General features: G+C 34.8%; 1 protein-coding gene across 7 annotated transcripts in view; it reads left to right on the top strand.

The window, feature by feature from the left end:
- The first annotated feature begins 5,645 nt into the window (after positions 1-5,645).
- Positions 5,646-21,601, top strand: part of LOC119643482 — a 58,497-nt gene continuing 42,541 nt past the window's right edge. For 3 of the 7 annotated variants that reach the window (XR_005248300.1, XR_005248299.1, XR_005248297.1), the window contains exons 1-2: positions 5,823-6,230; positions 6,371-9,031. The gene's annotated coding sequence lies outside the window, so the exon portion shown is untranslated. Of the gene's footprint in view, positions 6,231-6,370; positions 10,231-10,883; positions 11,075-20,629; positions 20,665-21,601 lie in introns of those variants that run through there. The other 4 variants (XR_005248303.1, XR_005248298.1, XR_005248301.1 and 1 more) reach the window with 4 other exon arrangements.

The following is a 21,601-nucleotide window of genomic DNA, read 5'->3' as shown; positions in this document are numbered from 1 at the left end:
GACTTTTGACCGCTATCGGCTACCGGCAACGGTTGATGTTATAGTGACACCACTTAGAAATTGAATGTTCTTTGGTTTATTAGATTATTTTAGATTCTTTATTTTGCACTTTCGTTTAAAATACTTGCTTATATTATGATGTATCTAATGTATGGTCAGTATCTTATATAGGAAATAACTTAATGCTAACTTAAGCAATATAACTAAAGTAGGTTATCGGTTAGAATAATAACGTAAGCATATAATATTATATTAATAGCTTATTACTAGAATTACACTATCTTAACTAGCTTAGGTGTAAAATGTAAACTTAGCAATAACTTCTAAATTACGGTAGAGTGCGACAAATCGATAATACTACAATGTAGCTTGGTACAAATGTAAAGTAGAACTCTACATTCCAAATCCCATGATGTGTAAAAACTGCCAACGCCTGGGCCATACGGGAAAAAGATGCACCAGTCCTCCATTCTGTGCTGACTGTGGTCTTCCTCCACATCCTGAAAACTGTACGCGTAGTTTCTGCTTAAATTGCAACGATCAACACTCGGCGTTAGACAAACAATGCCCACGTTTTATACAAATGCGTGAAATTCTAAAAATCAAAACAGAAAATTACTGTAGCATGGGTGAAGCGCGACGCAAATACCGGGAAATTAATCCATCTGGAAGCCAAAGAATTAGCAAAAGCAATAACTACGCTGCTGTCGCCTCGCAAACAGTGCCTAATAAGCCTTTAACTCCAACTCCTTCCAACGAAAAACCTGTTCTACAAACAACAAAAAATTACATTGCCAAACCAGTTCCATTGCCCGCCAAAGATAATATTGAAAAAATCAAAACAACAGCAAATATTGAAAAAATTAAAACAACACATATGCCAAAATCTAATAATCTAAATCCCCCAGAATCATCAGTTCTAAACTCTACTCAACGAATTACAAGCTGTAATGAATCCAATCTTTCATCCCTCAATCGACCTTCAATTTCAAATTATTCACGTGTGCCCACTCGTGGCGGTTCAAATATACGCAGACACCTAAGTACAGATTATTCTGCTGGTAAGAACAAATTATTCACGCAAAATTTTTATAGTGACATTTTCGACGGAGACGCTGACATGTCAACTTAACTTACTTTCCACTCCATGTCACTACAATTAAATAAAGTTTTTAAAATTCTACAATGGAACATTAAGGGACTTCTTAATAATTTTGATGAACTCCGTACACTCGTAAGTGATCTCAGTTCAACCTTTATATCGCTTCAAGAGACTCATTGTACACCCTCTTTTAGTCTTATTCCACCTAAATCATATACTGAATACTTCACGAATGCTAATCAAAATTTATATTCCAAACAAGAAGTTGGTGTTTTTATAAAATCAAGTATACCTCACAAACGCATGTATTTAAGCTCAAATATACAAGCCGTAGCCATAAAAATAATGTTAAACATAAAATTTACAGTGCGTTCGCTCTATATTCCACCTTCGCAATCGTTTTCTCAGCAAGAACTCTACAATTTATTCTCCGTACTTTCCCTCCCCATTAATTATATGCGGCGATTTCAACAGCTAGAATATCATCTGGGGCTCAACAGTGAACAACACTCGCGGTACTGTTTTAGAAAAGGCCTTTTTTTAAAACAACCTTTGCGTTTTAAATGATGGAAAACCGACGCACTTCTCAACTCATCATACTTTTTCACATATTGATTTAACATGTTGCTCTCCATCACTTCTTCCTTTGGTGTCCTGGTCTATTTCTGATGATCTACACAATAGTGATCACTTTCCAATCATAATCCATCTTAAACTTTCAACGTCCTCTGCTACTCCAGCAAAACAGGCCAAATTCCTCCTAGATAAAGCGGATTGAATCATTTACTCGAAACAGGTGGAGTCATTTTTGAATTCAAAGCCATTTAACGGAAACTGCAACCATGATGCTGCTATTATGTCTAAGGCGATTCGCACGGCTGCTCATCTTTCTATTCCTCTATCCAACATTTGACAGAGTTAGTCTTCATGTTATCATCATGGAATCATGGAATGTTGGACCCAAATTCTTAAACTGCATCAAATCATTCATGTCGCATCGGCGGTTTAAAGTTAGAATCAACTATCATCTTTCTGATTCCTTTCCGCTAAAGAATGGCATTCCGCAAGGATCTCCTCTCTCTGTCACACTTTTCCAAATCGCTTTCAACGAAATTAGCAAAATTCTTTGCCGTGTACCAAGAGTAGAACATTGTCTCTACGCGGACGATGTATACATTTTTACAAAAGAAAAAGAAAACACGAAAGCTATCAACATCCTCGAATCTATTGCACGAGAGATAGCCACATGGGCAAACTCGTCAGGGGCTAAAATTTCTACACAAAAATCAAAACAAATGTGCGATGCAGGAAACTTACTGATGCATATTAATGACTTACCAGTACTAAATGTGCAGACGCTCCATGTTCTCGGGCTCACTTTTTCCAACAAATATCGTTGGAAAGCACCCTCTATTCGGTTAAAAAATTCTCTTTTAACAAGGCTGAATTTCATACAGTACGTTGCTTGGAGAAGCCATCCGCACATTAACACTATTGCTTATCTTACCAAAATGCTTGTGTTAAGCAAGATTGACTATGCTTTGATAATTTATGGCAATAGTTGCAAATCTAATATCAACATCCTTAAACCGGTCTATCACCAAGCCGTCAGTGCAAGTTCTTATGCTTTTCGGACGACGCCCATAAATAAGATTATAATTGAAACTGGTCTCCCAACTTTAGAAAACAGACTGTATGAGTTAAAAGCTAAAATAGTCCCCAAGCTTCTTAATTCAAACAAATCTATTCTCGCTGATGACGTGAAAAAGATTATTATTGCGAAGAAAATTTCAAAGTCACCATCTGTAATTGACCATTGTTTGTGCATCGCAAAGGAATTGAACATTCCCTTAAAAATTTCACGCTCTTTTGGTGTTAAACCTCCCTGGATTTTGAAAGAATGCTCTTTTGACATCTCACTATCTATGCAGGAATCTAATAGGTGAAAAAACCCAAGTATTTGAGAGTACTTTCTTTCATACACAGACGGCTCATAATCTTTTGGCCTGCCTCCTGCTTGTGCCGTGATAGATGCTACAGGACAGGTTCTTCTCAATCACATATTTCACGAAAGTACTTCAACGTTCACAACCGAAGCCAGAGCTATTGTTCACGCTGCGAACCTTACCCATAAAAGCAAACGCAAAACCGTCATTGCACCATTAGCAAATTAAGGAATATAATTACTACACCCGACGGAAAAATTAAAATGTTATGGGTACCAAGTCACATCGTTTTATTGGGAAATGAGCAGGCTGATCGAGCGGCAAAGTATGCTGCTTCTGCTCCTTTAATTATGGATGATGTCATGGAAATGTTGGACCTTCAAAGATACATTGGAAGAAAAGTTAAAGAGAAAATTGCAGAAGGAAATTTACAATACCATCATCAACACTACTCTTCCATTAACCCGCTATTAACTCCACCTTTATATCCAACGAATGTTGAGAAAACCAAGATCCTAACATTTTCGGGAATTCGCCTTGGTCATACAATTGCAACGCACCAATGGATCTTGAAGATGTCTTCCTCCCCAATCTGCAGTTGTGTACAAACTCTCACTATAAAGCACATTCTCTCCGACTGCCTTAACTTTTCCTTGGCTAGAAGTATTGCATTTGGAACGACTAACCCTTTGGACATTCTAAAATCAGCTTCAGAATCGATATATTACTTTATTAATACTACTAAGCTCATTATCCAATGTACATTTATTTATATTAGGCGTAAGCCGACACGGCACTTTACAGCAAAACCATAACGGCAACGTAAAAGTGGAATGCAGTGGTTCCAATCTATATTTATGACGAAATGGTGACACCACATTATATGCGGCGGTCGAAGCGTATCAGTTACTTATCAAACTTTGTGCGTGCGTGGATTTTGGCAAGCAAAATGCAATACAGGCAAACAACTAGAAAAGAAGGAAAAATTAAATAAAATTAAAAGTTAAATTAGACTGAATAAATTGAAAAAGAGGAAAGATAATACGTTGTTTTTTCATCATAAGTGAATATTATATTTTGTTGCTGTATTATATATTAATGTGTAATGTAGTTAGAACTGGGGCTGAATTTTTTTCTTTCCCAGACTAGCCCAGCAACATTTACAAAAAAAAATTAAATACCTAAAACCTACTGCTCGTTGGCATTGCCTTCTCTCCGTTAGTCTGTGTCTATGTATTTGTCAGTCCGTTAAAGCGTTGCCTGTTGTTATATCCCCACTTACACATAATCACTTACTCACCACATCTTTACGAACCCATACACTCAATTTAGACAACGGGCACGATCACCTTGTTTGCGTGCGTAAAAAGAGCTTCAAATACTTCAACTGCCTCAGATAGCACCATCCCATACTTCCAGAATCGGGTGGGAAAAAAGGCACCATGTACTTGGCACACGCACAACAGTTACCCAGTCTGTAGGTGATGATATTGATGATGAGCTTCTAATCATTCCATTTGTCTTCCGTTCTTTTTTTTTTCTTTGTTCGAATACTTAGCGTTGTTATGTCACCAAAAAGAACGTAGGTATGTCATTGTCTTCTCTTTTATTTCTTCTTTTTTTTAACATTTCTATTGCTTTTTTTTTCTTTAAGCAAAATCTTTATCTTAAGCTTAGCGTGTTAAATAAACAACATGCCTTTTCGTTTTTGGTTTTTATCTTTGTATATCACTGTACCTTTTATATTGAGTCTTTCATCTGCCTGAGTAGCCGAAGGCGAGGAATCTCGACTAGCAAGTCAATGGTCGTGAGTTCGAATCTTCTCAAGTGCGGTAGAGTTTTTAATAAAAGCCGATAGCCTTAGATGCTAGTGCTTTTAAGAGCTTAGTCTTAGAATTTATTTCTCTGGCGAAATTAATAATAATAATAATAATAATAATATTGAGTCTTCACTGTTTTTTTAAATTGTTTTTTATTATACTTGTAAACTGTTAAATATTTCTCAGTAATGTATCTATTGCGTTTTTAAGCCTTCACTTTAACTAAAATTTTAGCATATTTATTGTAAATTTTTTTAACATATTTATTGAACTTTTGAACGTTTATTTTTTTTTTTATTCTGTTTTTGAGTGTTCATATGTTCAGTCACTGTATGGAGAATAGTTTCTTTTCTTTTTTTTTATTATTTTTTGAAAGGTAACAAAATTCCGATGCTTCCGTACTCGCTTGATTTCCTCACAATTCTCTTCCCTACTGCCTTACCTTTACACACTTGCCAGTCTTGTTCCTTGTCCTCGTAAAGCAGAGTATGCACCCTGCTTGCAAAAAATATCTTTCTTTCTTTTCTTTTTTTTCGTGTTTTGCTTGAAGAAAATCATATTTTAGACAAATTTGTCACTTCAATAATTTTCTACCTCGTCATAAGCGTTTACACCAACAAACGCTAACCATAAGATATGGCATTAGCACCGCACGCAAGGTGTATGATTAACTGAGTTACTGAGTCCAACGCATAAAGCAAGCGTTGTACTTCGCCCTTAACGCAGACAAACTCGGAACGTTTACTCTTTATACAGGTGCTTTAAGCAAGTGTGGTGAAAGCAACTGAACGAAAAATTTAAAAAGAGCACGATTATTGACGTTCCTGCGATCTATATATGTAATGTTACGCAACACGAACCTCAGTATAGTATAGTAAAATGTATGACTGAATATACAAAGCTATAGCGTGTGCCTGTGAATGCGTTTACTTATTGAATTAAGCGGTGGTAGAAGGACTGTGTTTTGCGTTTAGTTTTACGAAGTGTTAACACGTAGTTGAACATATGCCTGCCTTGCTTTTAACGCCGAAGTAAATTTTTTCAAAGCTTTTAACCTTTCTACTTACTTCATATTTGAGAAGCAACACTACGATGTTTTTATGAAAACAGCGAAATCATATGGTTAACATTGCAAGCACAACGTATATGATTTTCCAGTTGTCATTTAACTTTTCATTAAAAATAGGAAAATTTAAATCAATATATATTGCTATCTATTCGAGCAAAAAAATTTGTTCGTTTAGTATTCGTATTTTGCTTCAAAAAGACATTTATCAAAAAATTCTTCGTTAATAAACGGTGCACTTCATTAACATGTATGTAAATAAATGCTAGCCATATGATGTTTCTTTATCAAGGCAGGTAAGTTATGGGTGCAACTGATGAGTGCAAAGCTCACTCATTGGCCTTAATCAAAATGATATATAGAATATAACATAAAAATGAGTGAACAGCTTTTTAATTGGAAACAATCTGTTTCCTCTATTACCTTTTTCCTTCAGGGCTCATCTCAACAAATTGTTTTTATAAGCTTATGTTGCCATTGGCATGGTATGCATAAGTCAACACTTTAACGAAAGTTGTCACCAAAGAATATGTTGCCACCAGCGCTGCGATTGCAGTAGGAATCCGATGTGACGTTAGCATTTCTATCAGCTGATACAGTTAAGCAAATAAGAAAGCAGAAAATAACGGAAGTTGTAAATTTGGTAAAATAAAGGTTTACTTGTAAAGGATGAACACGTTTCCGATTACCAAAGCATGAACACTAAATAATATCTTTTAGGACATAAACAGAAAATTAAAAGCAAAAACTTTATTCATAATTGGCGCTTAGCGGAAAGGACTGAACCCTAGCAACATTAGAGTTACCAGTAGCATGAAGTGAATTGTTTTGGAAATATAAGTCATGGAAAGCTGTTTGTTTTTCTGAATAATATGTCTTTACCATTACGGACGTACAGAGGTGCTTTTCGTGTGTTTATTAGGGCTTCCAATATTTGAAAAATCGAAACTTGTCGTCTTTGCTTCACTGGTTTGAACAAAATGGAAGCAGAAATAGTTTTATGAATTCAGAAAATCTGGAGAGACATTTACTAAATCTACACATGTGCGTTAAAAAAAAAGAGGTAAATGATGATTACAAAGCAAATCTTGCAATTAGTAGATGCTGTAATTTGTGTAACGTTACGCATGCTGCTTACAAAGTTTTCGTAAAAAGTGGTGATAATTCAGACACTATCAGACACTTGCGATAATTAGAAATAAAGTAAAGGGCTGTCGCCTTTCAATACCATGTTACTCAACCAAAGTTGAGCACCTTAAAACAGAGTTATCACACAGTTCTCCAATTTTAAGATAAAGTTGAAATGAAACTTTCATTGTTAATACACAAAACGGGAATGGCATACGATTTGGTGTAGTAACAACGTCAATTAATGAAAAATATCGGCAATATGCCCTTCGGGTGACCATTTCTAGTTTAAGGAAATTATTGTGGGACATTCTTTTTTATCTCCTCCGTCTGATTATACGATGACTTCAGTTTTGGCTCAGAAAACTGGGGCATATCATAAAAGCAGTATCTTTGAACCGATTATTACCAGTAAAAATGGAGACAGCTAAAGATTTACGAAATCGATTAGAAGAGATCAGGCCAATCTGCCGAAAGATTGTGGTAATAAAGGACCCTATCGGCAAGATAACCCTTATTACGCTAAAATCAAGGACAAAATAATATGCATGGTTAAACCGAATTTATGGACATTCAGCCATTAATTTTTTATTTTAAACATCCAATCAACTCACATAATGGTGGAAATATGAATTAGCCCCAGAAACAACAAGTTGAAAGGCGGAAAACAGCCGTTAGAAATAGAAACTCGGAATTTGAAAAAATAAATAACATTTTTCAAAAAAATTCCTTTCAAAGTTAACAAGTAATGAACCAGTATCACGGTGCAACTGAAGCTAAGTCACAAAATGTAGCGAACAAAACCAACCAGCATAAGTAATATTATAGTTTTTTAGAGTAAACTCTCTTTTACTCTTCACAAATAGAACCGTACCAGAGTGATATATTAGACATATAATTGATATAGGAGCTTAAAAAAAGTGCATTAACCCGTTTTGAGAATTAACAGCAATAACGCCTGTAAGGTATTATGTTCAAAGTCCAGTCCATCCACTGTCAGAATAAAGTAAAGAATAACAATTCTGTCTGGAGAGACCGCACCATAATTGACATTCAAGTCCTTATGAACTTTTGATTGAGTAGGAAATTTTCAATGGCACATTTATCTATTCAAACTTGTGCCCATACCCGATGAGTGTAGCGAAGTTTGTTAATTCTGAAATGAAACAACTCTCTTCAAATAGAATTATTCGGCCATCTAAGGCACCCTACAATAGCCTCGTCTGGATTATTGAAAGAAAAGGTATCAATGATGTAGAAAAATGAGTAGGCGATTGTTTTTTTGATTTTTTTTTTTTTTTGTCAATTGAGGCAGTTCTGATTTGAGTCGGTAGTGATTAGTCACAAAAGTTTGAAAAAAAAAGAAGAAAAAAAGAAAATTTTTGACATTTACAAATTGGGAATAAAAATCCTATACATTGCTATTTATAAATTTTTGCTTAAAAAGACTTTCAAACTAATTCTTATCAATTAATAATAAAAAAAAAAAAAAAAATTGAAAAATTTGTTGAAATCGTTACGGATATGTTTTAAACTGTTGAGACAGGGCCTGCGGATACCACAAATTCCTAACGAGTGGAAGTCCTAAAGAACAACGAAAAATACTAAAGCCTTCTGTATCTTCTATCGAATTTGAAAAACGTTACGGATACGTTTGAAACTGTTGAGAGAGGAGGGCCTGCGGATACCATAAGTTCCTGCACGACTTCGTGGATCTGCGCAGAAGAACTCAAGAATTGCAAAGATTTAGTGATTTTTTCCAGAAAGAGTCAAAGCCATAAAGATCAACGAAAAATCTTAAAGTCTTCTGTATCTCCTACCGCATTTGAAAAAAAGACTCTCAATAGGGTGCAACACATGTTCAAGTCGTTCAAAATGATTGGTCACATCGCACACAATGATTGTTAGTTAAAAAGTCATTGTTCAGTTTTTTTTTTCACGAATGTACATTCGGCGAGGTTTAAAATAGGTGAGTTAAATAATATTGTTAATTAAAATTAGCTATTAATCTTTAATTCACAATTTTTTAACACAATCATTAATTTAGAGATTTTGCCATACACATATTCGCCTTCAATTTATTATTAATATTGTTTATTTTAATTATTAAAATGATTTCTAACTAATTTACTTTGTTGGTTACTGGCTGACGAAGTAAGTTTACACGCTACACTACACTTCCACTTACATTACATAAAATTATAAAAATTCTGTAGGGCAAATTTCTCTTTGAACCCCCCAATTTCGGCGAGCTAGTGAGGTTCTTTTTAGACCCCTTTAAGTATGCTACAATGAATTGGGCAACAAGAAGAAATAAGAGATTTTGGAACGCATAAAGAAAAAAAATAGACGATAAATATCCCATCCTAAACATAAAGGTAACATTGTCGGCGTTAGAAAAGACAAGCTGTTTTATCTTTAAAAAAATTCAAGATGTAATAAACATTGACGTCGCAAATGAAATTCATCCTGAGTCACCAAACTTAGCATGCAACCAGTACAGATTGCTTGGCCTTTTTCCGGCGATAACGACACACTAAGAAATTTGTGTTGGGCATTTTTTATCGAAATGAACAAAAAGAAAACACGACGACAGAGCAGTATCACGCGCACAAGGCAGCACAGAAAAATGTAAAACAAATTCTCAGTTAGTAACTATGACAATGGGTATTACATAAACGTTAACATATTGAAATTATTTGAAATATTTTTCTCTAAATTAGTATTAATTAAATTGTAGTTAAGTTAAATATTTTAATTTTTAAATACTGAAGTTAAGTTAAGCACTTACACTTAAATTTCCAAAACTGCAAATTCAGTGCATCTTCCGTCCTGCACTCCCGTAAAAGAACGCAACTCACACGCATGAACACATTAGCTGAAGGCGGAGTTCAAAGATATTCGGTCAACAACTAGCATACCACAATGGTGGCAGTAAAAGTTGTTAGAAATGAAGATGAACAAAAACCAAAAGGAAAGCTGATGCCCGACTTTTGCATTGTGGCATTTTATAAGGAAAACTCCATTTTTACTAATGGCATGTAGAATGAACATGAAGAGTTTACACTGCATTAGGGAGTAGCGAACACAAACAAATATGTATCTTATTAGTTTCTTTTGTCTCTTAAGACTTGCTACACAGTAATCTCAATTACGAACCTCATATCCTGCGCAGAATTTTTTTAAGGAAAAAAAGCCGACGTCCAGTTAAGCAACGAGCAGTTAACACAACAATTGTGTGATGGTAGTAAGAATCCGAACACAGTGTTTTGTGGCGTTGGTATCTCTATAAGTTGGCACGTTTAGCGAAATAAAAAAGAAGACAAAAACAGAACTTGTAAAATTGGCATAAGTAAGATTTATTCGCAAAGGATGAATACGTTTCTGAAGAATGAATTTTAAACAATCTCTACAAATAATCATCAAAATTTTAGAATTTATGTAAACAAAATAAGCCAAAAACAAAGAGGCGTAGAAGAACAAGTAAGAATCATTTATTTTAAATTTAGAAGTCATTTTTCGAATACATGGTTATTTTGTGTTATTTTAAGTTTTCTTTATGTTATTCGATTTTAAATTTAGTCTTATACTCAATATTATATTACAGGATATGAAAAGCAAGCAACAAACACGATTTGTTTTCAATTTAAAATATAGAAAAAGTATGGAATTGTGCAATGCTTTTGCTTTATTCAACTGCTTCATTAAACTCCATTTCTATGCTCCTTTTGTTTACTTATTGTGTACTTCAATAATCATTAAAAGATTAAAATGTTTGTACCATTGTTTCTCATATATTTGTTGTCAACATATTGTTACAGAAATCCCAAATCCTTTTCACTCCAGCGAAGTAATAAAACCCTTAAAGAGGGAAAAACCAAATGCACATTAACAGCGCGTCATGCAGCTGTCGGCCGAGGAAAACCAGCAAAGCATGTTAACGAATCAAACTATAAAATTAGGTACTAGTAAAATGATGGTAAAAATGTATATAAATAGAACATTTGTGAAAGGCAGGATTAGTAGAAAAAGAATATTTAAGTTGAGCAGTTGAAAATAATGCCAAAAATAAATTGTGAATAATCCTACATTTAAGAAATGTAAATGTAAATAAAAGAACTTTGAAGTTTATTTCTCTTGAACAAAATATCCACGGTCTAATGATAAGGACTGCATCTTGGAAAAGCGAATTTTATAACAGTATGGTTAATATGTTACGAAAGTTATTAGAGAGTCTGATTGGTCCTGCGGTGTCTATACATAATGTTTCTTTTGCGTGTTTTGCTTCTTTGTACGTTTCACAAGTGTGACGCTGTTTTGCGAAGTTTTTTTTATCATTTCGAACATTTTTCGCCAGATTTATTTTGCGTTAGTTTTTGGAAGGTTGTTTTGACTTCAAAATATGCTGAGTATGGACTTGTGTTGTATTCCTTTTTATTTTCAATTGTTAATCTTTCTTTGTGTAATAATATTCTGACGCGGTTATTTATTCTACGTTTATATATTTGAATACCTTGACATTTAGACTTTACGAATAATTCTTGAAATTTAATTTATTTAGCTTAGACGATAATTCTTCTAGGAGTTCACCTCGGTGGTTTTCATCTGTTTTATTCTTTGCCGTCATACCTATAGTTATTATTAACGTTTTCTTAATCCGTTCCTGATCCTCTTCTTTGGTTGTCGGGATCATTTACATGTGTATGTCTGAGTTGGGGTTTATTCTTGATAGTGCAACTGCGTTCGTATTGCAGGAACCTTCTTCGCATAGTATACAATGTCAAAATCGTAGCTCGATAGTGCTATCCTTATTCTGGTCAGTATTGATGTAGGATTTTTATGCGAGTATAAAGATACAAGAGGTCTGTGACCGGTCACTGTTATGAATTTTCTGCCGAATAGGTATCGTCCGAAATGGGTGATACCCAAATAGATTGCCAATAGTTCCTTTTTCATGATTGGCTTACTTCTTTCGTGTTTATTTAGAGATTTCCTTCCGTACGCAATAGGTAGATTTTCACATTACTCCTTATGATGCATAGTTTGATGCTTAGAATGAATGATTTTTCAAAATCGGAGTATTGTAGGATGGGTGGTGAGACAAGTTCATTTTTGAGCTTTTCAAATGCGTCTTGATAATTGTCTGTCCAATTAAAAGTTGTTCTTTTCTTTAATAACTTATTTAGTTCTTGAGTTGCATTGGCAAAATTTTTAATGAATTATAGTTACAAAATAATTCAAACCTTTGTATCTCGTCTGCGCTTTTTGATAAGAGGCGGCTTTTTATTGTATCAAACTTGTTGGGGTGTTTAAGATGTCCGTGGTAGGTTACTTCAGGTTATAGGAAATAACATTTGTAGGTTAGCCTTAGATTGTAAGTTTTGATTCGTTCTAGTACTTATATTAGATTGCTATTGGAGGTCGCAGCTACTTCTATGGATGTCAACTATATACATGAACGGTTCAGAGTCTAATCCTGATAAAGCTACGGTTAGGATTTTTTGGAGAAGATTTTTTGTCCAAAGGGTAATCTAGTATATTGATAATGTCCGTTGGGTATGGCGACGGTTGTTAGTGGTCGGTATTTTTTACTTAGCTTTATCTGATAGAATGAATTTGTCTTATCTAGTGTTGAGGCGAATTTTGTTCTCTCAGTCTGTTTAAAACGTCTTCTAGTCTCGGTAGGGGTAATTTGTCGTTTACGATTTTTTCGTTTACGTTTTTGTGGTCAACAAATAATTGCCATTTTGTTAAGTCGGCGTGCTTTTCTTAGGTAGATTTTTATGAGCTCTTGTTTTCAATGTTATTTAAGGTGTCTAATTTTAAAGATTGTATTGTAGTTTGGAAACGTTTTTCGTTGCGTTGAGTTTGTGTGATTGTGTGTTATATGATATCGTTGAGTGTTTCAGTGTTGATGAGGTAGGCTTTGAATTGTGATTTTTTTTAATATTATTGAATTGGCTATGAATATCACTTTTTCTATTTCTTCGTTTAGTACTAAAGCATCATTGTCTATTTTGATATATATGAGGACTATCACTTCGCATCTTGCAGAGAAAAATATGTTGCATTTGTTAATTATTTGATCGGATATGGGGAGATTAATTTGTGCATCATGCGCATTACTTGTAAGGGAGAAGTTTTCACAATTTATGTTACATGCATAGTTATGTAAGAAATTCTTCCCCATGATTCCATCAGTTTTTATTGAAATCCTGGTTTGCTAATTGTATTTTGTATATTCGTTGGTTATTCCTGCTAGATTGATACATTCTGAGCTATTTTGTGCGTAGTGTTCTCAAAGGTGTGCTTAGCAGAGACTGACATCTGGTCCAGTGTCTAATAGTAGCGTTGTTTCTGGTTTAGCTGCATTTTGAATATTTAGCAGTATATAGTTGGATAATTGTGACATTGAGAAGAGTTAGGGGGGATATGTGATGTCTGCTTTAAATGTGTTTTGCTAAGTTCTAAGGCATCGTGATTGAATCCGGGTGAAAAAATTTTCCAGATTTTCTATTACGGTTGTTCTGATTGTTATTTCTTTGATTTTTTTTTATTATTTTGGTGGCTTCTGTGTGGTTTCTATTATGATTGTTGTTTTTATTTTTATAATTTCTGCTGAAATTATTGTTATTATTATAATTATTCTTGTTAAGATTATTATACCTTTGGGGCGATTGTATGTATTATTTTTGTGGCTATTTATTTTCATAATATTTGAGTTTATTTGCGCATAATTTTCGTACTCCATCTCAATATTAAGTGCTTGTTATTTAAGGGTATTGAAGGAGAATTTGAAAGAAAGTGCAAAAAAACTTGGCATTTCAAGTTCTACCAAGAAAACGATTTCAAGCACAAGTACTGCTCAATTCCAGAACGGATCTTATATAACTACCTCAAATTGCTTCACCCTATTCCCTGATCATCTGGGATGAACCCCATCAAATATATGTGTAATGAATTAGACCGCCATGTGCGGAAATACTTAATCATTTCCATCCAACATCTGCATAATGGATTACAAGAAAAATGGAGTAAGATTTCTGTTTTCTATACAAGAAAAATTATACAAAATATGTCAAAACGTTTAAATGGCGTTATTAAGCGAAAAGGGGCACCCCACCAAATATTAATTTTCATTAGTGCTGTTTTTATCTTCGTTTACATCAAAAAAAACCAATATTAACGACGTTACGTATTTTGAGTTATTGAAGTTATTTAATTTTCTTGTCTAATGGAATAAGGTTTAGTTTTTTTTTGTATAGCTTAATATGTATTCCCTAGTGTTACAATATAGTAAAATACATCTTTATGTTTTAGCAATGGACTAGGTTTAACATGCAATTATTTTTTATTGAGTGAAAAAATCTAATATAAATGAGACTCATTATATATGTATGTACGTATATAATATATTTCTAAATAGTATGATAAGAAATGAAATAAATGTTCATACGAAAGCAAAAAGTATGTTAAGGTGGCTAAAAAGGGAGCGAGGAAGATGAACAATGTGTACGTAAGAGACTTAAAATACAATTCAATGTGTGTTATAAAAGAATTATATAATAATAGACATATGATACTAAGAAGTAAGCAGTATGTTTATACACATATATATGGAAATCAAAATTCAGGTTATGTTAAATCAATTACGGAATATGTACGATCAAAGAAATGAGATGCATTTATAAACCATATAATATAAACAATGTCTTTATACTCAGAATGAATTAGGAAATGTGCATATGTCATAAACCAAGGCAATGGGCGAGAAAGAATTATCTATGTTTTAATATAAAATTATAAAGCATTTCATGGACGCTTTGGATAGATAAAGGAACAACGTTAAGAATTTATATGTTTTAAGACTCCGGATAACGGAGGGATGGACAACCTCATAAACGCACATGTCTCTAGTAAAAAAGCAAAACGCGTCCTTACAAAGTGTTTGTTAAAGGGAAAAACAACAACGATTTTAATAAAAGATTAATTACATAAAAACTATGAAAAAGACTAGAGAAAGTAGTAAGTTAAATCGGTTGTCAATGAAGCAAAATTTGGCGTTTTACAACAAAACTTACAAATGGTTTAAGATTTAACTGGTTGCAGTGAAGAGCAGTATCAAAGCAGATTCTACATCAAAAGTAATCGGTTACAACAAATTCGGTCCGATTGAGCTATGATATGATTATGTTCAATTAAAACGATTTTAAACAATTGTGTAAGTTTCATATATATATATATTTTTTTTTGTTTTGTTTTGAAAAGATTGCTGGACACAAAACGGCGGACGAATGTGTTAAAGAAGTAAAGTATGATACAATCATCTCTGCAACATTTCCAATATTTCTATTATTTTAGTTGCTAACGGAGATCTATTAAACGTCGTGATTATTATGCAATGGCAGCTGATAACTTTCAACTTAATAAATTCAATTGTTTCACAAATCAAAAATCGCTATTCCCCCAATTCCAACGTATTCTTCGACGATAATCGCATAAAACCAAAGTCCAAATCGGTATATTTATCTGCTGCCGCTAAATATTCTGTTCCGTATCCTTAAGGTTTCCACGTTCGAATAATCAAGAGACCATGTTTTTTTTCTACATATATACTACCGCCGATAAAATGTGCATGAAACCTTTCTTTCCTATACCCAGCATCGCAGGAAAACGATATATTAACTTTGCCAAAACGTTTATGTCGTTTACGACCAGAAGGAATCTTCAGAGACTCCAAAAAGTACATATATTATTGTTCAGATACAAATTCTAAATCGATTTAAGCATGTTTCTCAGTTCGTCTTTGAAATGTCTGTTGTAAACATTCTCCTGACCGTAAAAATGAAGCTGTCGATTTGCAATTTTGCAGAAACATTGGAAATTCTTGCACGCAGGTTGGTACTAAAAAAGGACCAAAGCGACCAAAGGGCACGCCCATGGTACCACATAAACTGGGAATATCTCTGTTTTTCAAAGGGAATAACAAATTGGCTTTGTAGTCATTGCTCATAAACTATAGCAAATAAATGTAGAAAATTTTGCACGCATATTCTATGGGCGATTCTATAGTAGCTGTATAAAAAAAAATTGACTACACTTACCACGCCAATGTAATAGTGTACCAAATTAAAATTTTTTTTAATGCCTTCAAAACGCGGAGATACAAGCTTCAAAAATCGAATAAACTATGTATGATCGTGAGCAGTTTTAAATCTAAAAACCACCTAAGCATATTCTTCTGTCCACCTGCCCATTTGTCCTATAGTGCAGTATCTGTGCGTAACACTCTCAGGTTCGCCTACAAATTTGACAAAGAATTTGGAACTGATCCAAATTTTCCAAAGGACGGACCTACAGCGCCACCATGCTTATACGATAAAAGCTTTCATTTGCAAAATGAGAAAAATTAGCCGCGTCCCCTGCATATTACAGAGCGTGAAAATTTAGCTATTTTATTTTTTGGCTGTCTTAGGATAACAGTCACGATCAAATATAATTTTCTTACTTGTTTCAATTTAACATATTTCATAAACTCTGTGAGGACCCAAAGTCGTCCCTCATTTTGGCCTCACGGATTCTACGTCTTTGGCTATGGAGAGAGGTGTGCTAGAGAGTAAGATAGGATAAGAGTAGGATAGGCGTAGTAGAAGAATAGGATAGACATAGGATAAGAATAGATTAAGATAGAATAGGAATAGATTAATATAAGATAAGAATAGAATAGATCAGATTAAGCGTAGGTTAAGGATAGGTTAAGTGAGTTGGAATTCAGTTGCCGACCAATAGAGAGTCATTCGAGTCATAGTAGTCGGAATAATATTTAGATTAAAAATACTAAAAATAAAGGTCTCTGCAAAATACAAATTTCTTGTGCGTTTCCATTATTTTTTATTTTATTTTATTTATTCCATTTATACTAGAAACTCACAAACAAATAACAGTCGAGTTCAATTGGCTCTTAATGCAAAACTTATATTAATTAACAATAAAATTGAGTATAAACATAATAAAACAAATAAGAAGAAAAAAAAAAAAAAGAAAAAAAAAAGCATGTACACTATCAGCATAGGAGCACACTTACAACCGGTACAGGACCAAATTGCAAATGAACCCCTAAGCCATCGCAAACATGCATAAGCCTGGCAACCGATAATAAATTGACAATAATTCACTTTCGAAACGTAACGACTTTTTAAGGATAAAAGCTAGTTTAAATACGACATAGGTAAATCGCGCGTATTAAGCAATGTTGCTTTAATGGACTTTAAAGAGTCCGATAACGAGAATAAGTGGTAGACGTTCTTAGGTTCTTGCAAATGACTATGAGCGGATTGAACAGCTCATAATTAAATTTACACTGATTAAGCTTAACCAAGATAAAGTACCTAGAGAAGCGGTTAGGGACATTAAAGCTTATTTCACCAAGTAATGAAGGCGAGTCAATGCCACCATTTATTACTTTAATTAGAAAGGAAACGCCAAGAACAAACCTACGTTTCTCAAGAGACGGTAAGGACAGCAGAAGCAACCTATTTTCATACGGAGGAAGAGAGGCATTTGGATCCCAACTCAAATTTTTAAGGGCAAACAGCAAGAATTGCTTTTGAACAGATTCAATTGAATCTACATAGCACCTATATGAAGGAGACCATACAACAGAGGCATACTCAAGTATGGGTCTAACCAAACACATGTACAGCCTTTTCGTAATGTAGGGATCATCAAGCTCTTTGGACCACCTTTTTATAAAACCAAGCGCAGACCTAGCTTTGCTAATCGAGAGCTCAATATGCAAGTTAAAACGTAACCTATGGTCAAATAGAACGCCTAAATCTGCAATCGAATCGACGTCCTCCAACTGACGCGAATCTATGAAATACAGAGTAATGAATGAGAATGAAAGCTTCTTACATTTACTCAGATTTAGTTTCAGAAGATTCAAAGAGCACCATGCAACAAAATTATCCAAATCACCTTGAAGCTGATGTGATTGCGATTTAACAGAGAAGGAAGAAAACAGTTTCACATCATCAGCATACATTAAGATCTGGCTGGAATTAACCACCGATGGGAGATCGTTAATGTATAAACTAAATAAAATAGGACCTAAGTGACTTCCTTGAGGTACGCCAGACGTAACGGGGAATTCATCCGAGGTGATGGAGTTAAACAAAACCCTGAAGGATCTATTGTGCAAATAAGAGCTTATCCATTTCACTAAGTAGGGTGGGAAACCAGAGGCTTGGAGTTTAAAGATAAGTAGTCTATGGTTAACCATATCAAATGCTTTGCTTAAATCAGTGTAAATAACATCTGTGCGAGAGCCGCTAGAAAAAGCCTTGAAAACATGACAGGTAAACTCTAACAAGTTGGTGACTGTAGATCGCCCTTTCCGAAAGCCGTGCTGGTGCGGAGAAATATACGAATTAATGGCAAAGGCCAAACGCTGAGTCACAATTCGCTCGAACAACTTGGGCAAGACCCTCATCTTGGCTATGCCTCTGTAGTTCTCAACAAATTGTCTACTTCCACTCTTGTGGATAGGAATAAGGAAACTACTCTTCCAACATGAAGGGAAAACACCTAAATACAACGACATGTTAAAAATCCTTCAGATCACACGACATAACTCGACAGCGCAAGATTTAAGTACACATGATGGAATTCCATCAGGTCCAGGCGAACAACTGTATTTTAGAAAACTCAACCCTTTAAAGACGTCATTTTCCGAAATAACCAAGTTAGGGATTGAAATCAAGTTAGTTATAGGATATGGGTAGTTTGCTGATAAATCGAAATTAGCAATCGAAAAGTTTCGTCGGAAATACTCAGCAAATAGATTTGAGATTTCGAAATCATCCGAGGAATCAGAGCCATTAAAAGAAAAATGAGAGGGATATGTGAAAATTTTTCTTTTAGAGTTAACAAATTTAAAGAAGAATTTAGGATTAGCAAACAGAGAGGATTTAATGAACTGAAGGTATCTGCGGTAATAACGATGGTTGATGGAGTTAAATCTATGCATCGCCACCGAGTAAGCGGCATAGTCGAGCGCAGAGCCACTTTTCGAATATTTTTTGAATAGCGAATTTTTTCTATTCTTGTGATATTTAATTGTCTTATTAAACCACGGGGGAACCTGCTTCGAGGTCGACAATGCTTGACCGGAACAGATGCAGCAATAGCTAGATTTAATGTATTGTAGAACGATGACAATAAGCTTTCAATACTACCAGTTGAGAAATCAATCGTCAAAAGTGAAAGAAGGTATTTTAGCAATACAATATTGATTTTATGAAAATCATAATAATTATTTAATAAAGTTTGATTTGGCACATTAAGGCAATTCAACAAACCATCATTCATATGATGAAAGGAAATGCATATTGATGGATGATAAGGATCCTCAGGTAAACTTTAAAGTGGACAACGATTAACGTAAATCTCGGGAAAATTGGCAAAGCAGAGATCAAGCAGCCTACCATTACAATTAGGGGTACGATTATATTGATCCAAATTATGATCAAACAATTCACTAAAGAACACAACAGCCCTATCAGACGTTGAAGTAGGAACCAAACAGTCAGAATTATCACTGTTAGACCAAGTGGCTTGAGGCAAATTGAAGTCATCCAATGCAACGACCAAATAGGTGGGTCTAGACCGCTTGGCCACTTCACAAATGAGGGAAGCGTGTTGCCTGTATATGGAGATATCAGATTTTGGGGGAATATAGGAGCAGGTTATAAATAGATGTTTATTAGGCATTTTCGCACGAATGGCGATAAATTCAACGTCAGGAGAAGTGGGAAATTCAATTAACTTGGACGGGACTGACGCAGATATGACAATTAATACACCACCACCAATGCGATTCACTCGATCATTTCTAAAGACTTGGAAAGAATTATGAAAAAGTTCCGACGAATGAAGATCGGGTTTCATCCAAGTCTCAGTAAAGGCCAAACAGAAAAACTCAGTGCTCACTGAATTTAGAAAAGTGGAACGAATTTTCGAATTTAGGCCCCTAACATTTTGATAAATGAGAGATAGTGGGCCTGAAGAAACGATTAGTTTTTTGAAGGCGACAAGACTATTGCTTTGGTATTACGGGGACGATCTCGAGGGATAAATTCCTTAATTAAGGATCCTACTGGCCACAATGATTTGTTTAACAACATATCACTGTTTTCAGTCGGAACTAGTATTTTAAAAGAGGAGATTGCCCTAGCTTGAGAAGGAGCCATTTTGAAGATGCTAACACGCTTTAAGTTGACTGATGGGACTTTCGTCGCCAGATAACTTTTTATGTTATCCACCGATGTTTCAGGTGCCAGTCTTGACACAAATATTGCTTTTCTGGGAGGAACTGCCGCCAAGCAAATTTCATTATTTGGAACAGGAGGGGGGTTCACGGTAGGAGAGTTTCGAGTTGGGGAGAATATAGATGAGGTTATCGCCCTCGTACCGGCAGCTTGTGAGACTTGCCCAGTCTGGTGACCAGCATTCACACGCGAACAGCCAGGAGGAGAGAATGATTTATTTTTCTCTTTATTACTTTTAGGCGATGGCGCTTGATTAGAGTGAGTGGCGGTTCTGGGCGGAGATACCCTTGCCACTTCAGCGTAGCTTAAAACCGACGGACTTGCCGGTTTGTTTGTAACTGTTTTGCTACCAACCGACTCAGCAATATCGGAAACATTACTGTTCATTTTAGAGTTAGAGGGAGCGGTAACTTGTACCTACGAATTAGATTTGGAGAAAGCCGGAGGTGGCGTCCCACACGCTACGCTACGAGTAGAAGATGGGTATCCAATGAGGCGACACTCATCAAATCTAGACTTAATGAGCTCAAACTTTTCCCACAAGGAGCCGAGATTTCTACTCAATTCCGAGAAACCATAACGGGTCTCCGTGAAAAGTTTATAAAAGTCAATGTCCCGCTGCCTACAGTCAGGACATGACCATCTTAAGCCTTTAGACGGATCAGCGACTGCGTCAGCAGCACGGCCGAGAATACCGGCACACTTTGCATGACCAAAGCGCTCGCAGAGCCAACAAGAAAGGAACCTATCAGAATCCGGGCCTGATCTCACCCGACAAGGTGTATATAAACACTCCATGTCCAGTCAAAAAGACAGTTGTGGATTATGAAGAACAGACACACAAATCACTAAAAAAAATCCTGAACATAAAAATTTATCAACCAATTTGTGCAAAACTTCTCTATTAGGTTGACACTGTAACGAGAGATTACTAGCAACACAATATCCAAACAGCAAAAAAAATAACAGAGAAAAAGAGAGAAAACAAAAAAAAAAAGAGAGATTTATATTAGAGCTCAAAATTTTTGTTTGCAAAAATCAAATGAATCAAAGCGTAAAGAAAAAATATTTCTTTTACTTTGAATTCACTCACTTTCTTCTCAAAGTATATTAAAAATTCACACACTATAAGGCAGAATAGCCACGAAATTCAACAAAAAATTAGAATATTAATTGCCGAAACAAAATATATACGACTATACCGCGCGACA

This window comes from Glossina fuscipes, unplaced genomic scaffold (genome assembly GCF_014805625.2).
Source record: "Glossina fuscipes isolate IAEA_lab_2018 unplaced genomic scaffold, Yale_Gfus_2 61051, whole genome shotgun sequence".
Classification (NCBI taxonomy): Eukaryota; Metazoa; Arthropoda; class Insecta; order Diptera; family Glossinidae; genus Glossina; species Glossina fuscipes.
Note: the sequence above shows the minus strand (reverse complement) of the source record. Positions and strands in the feature narration are given on the sequence as shown.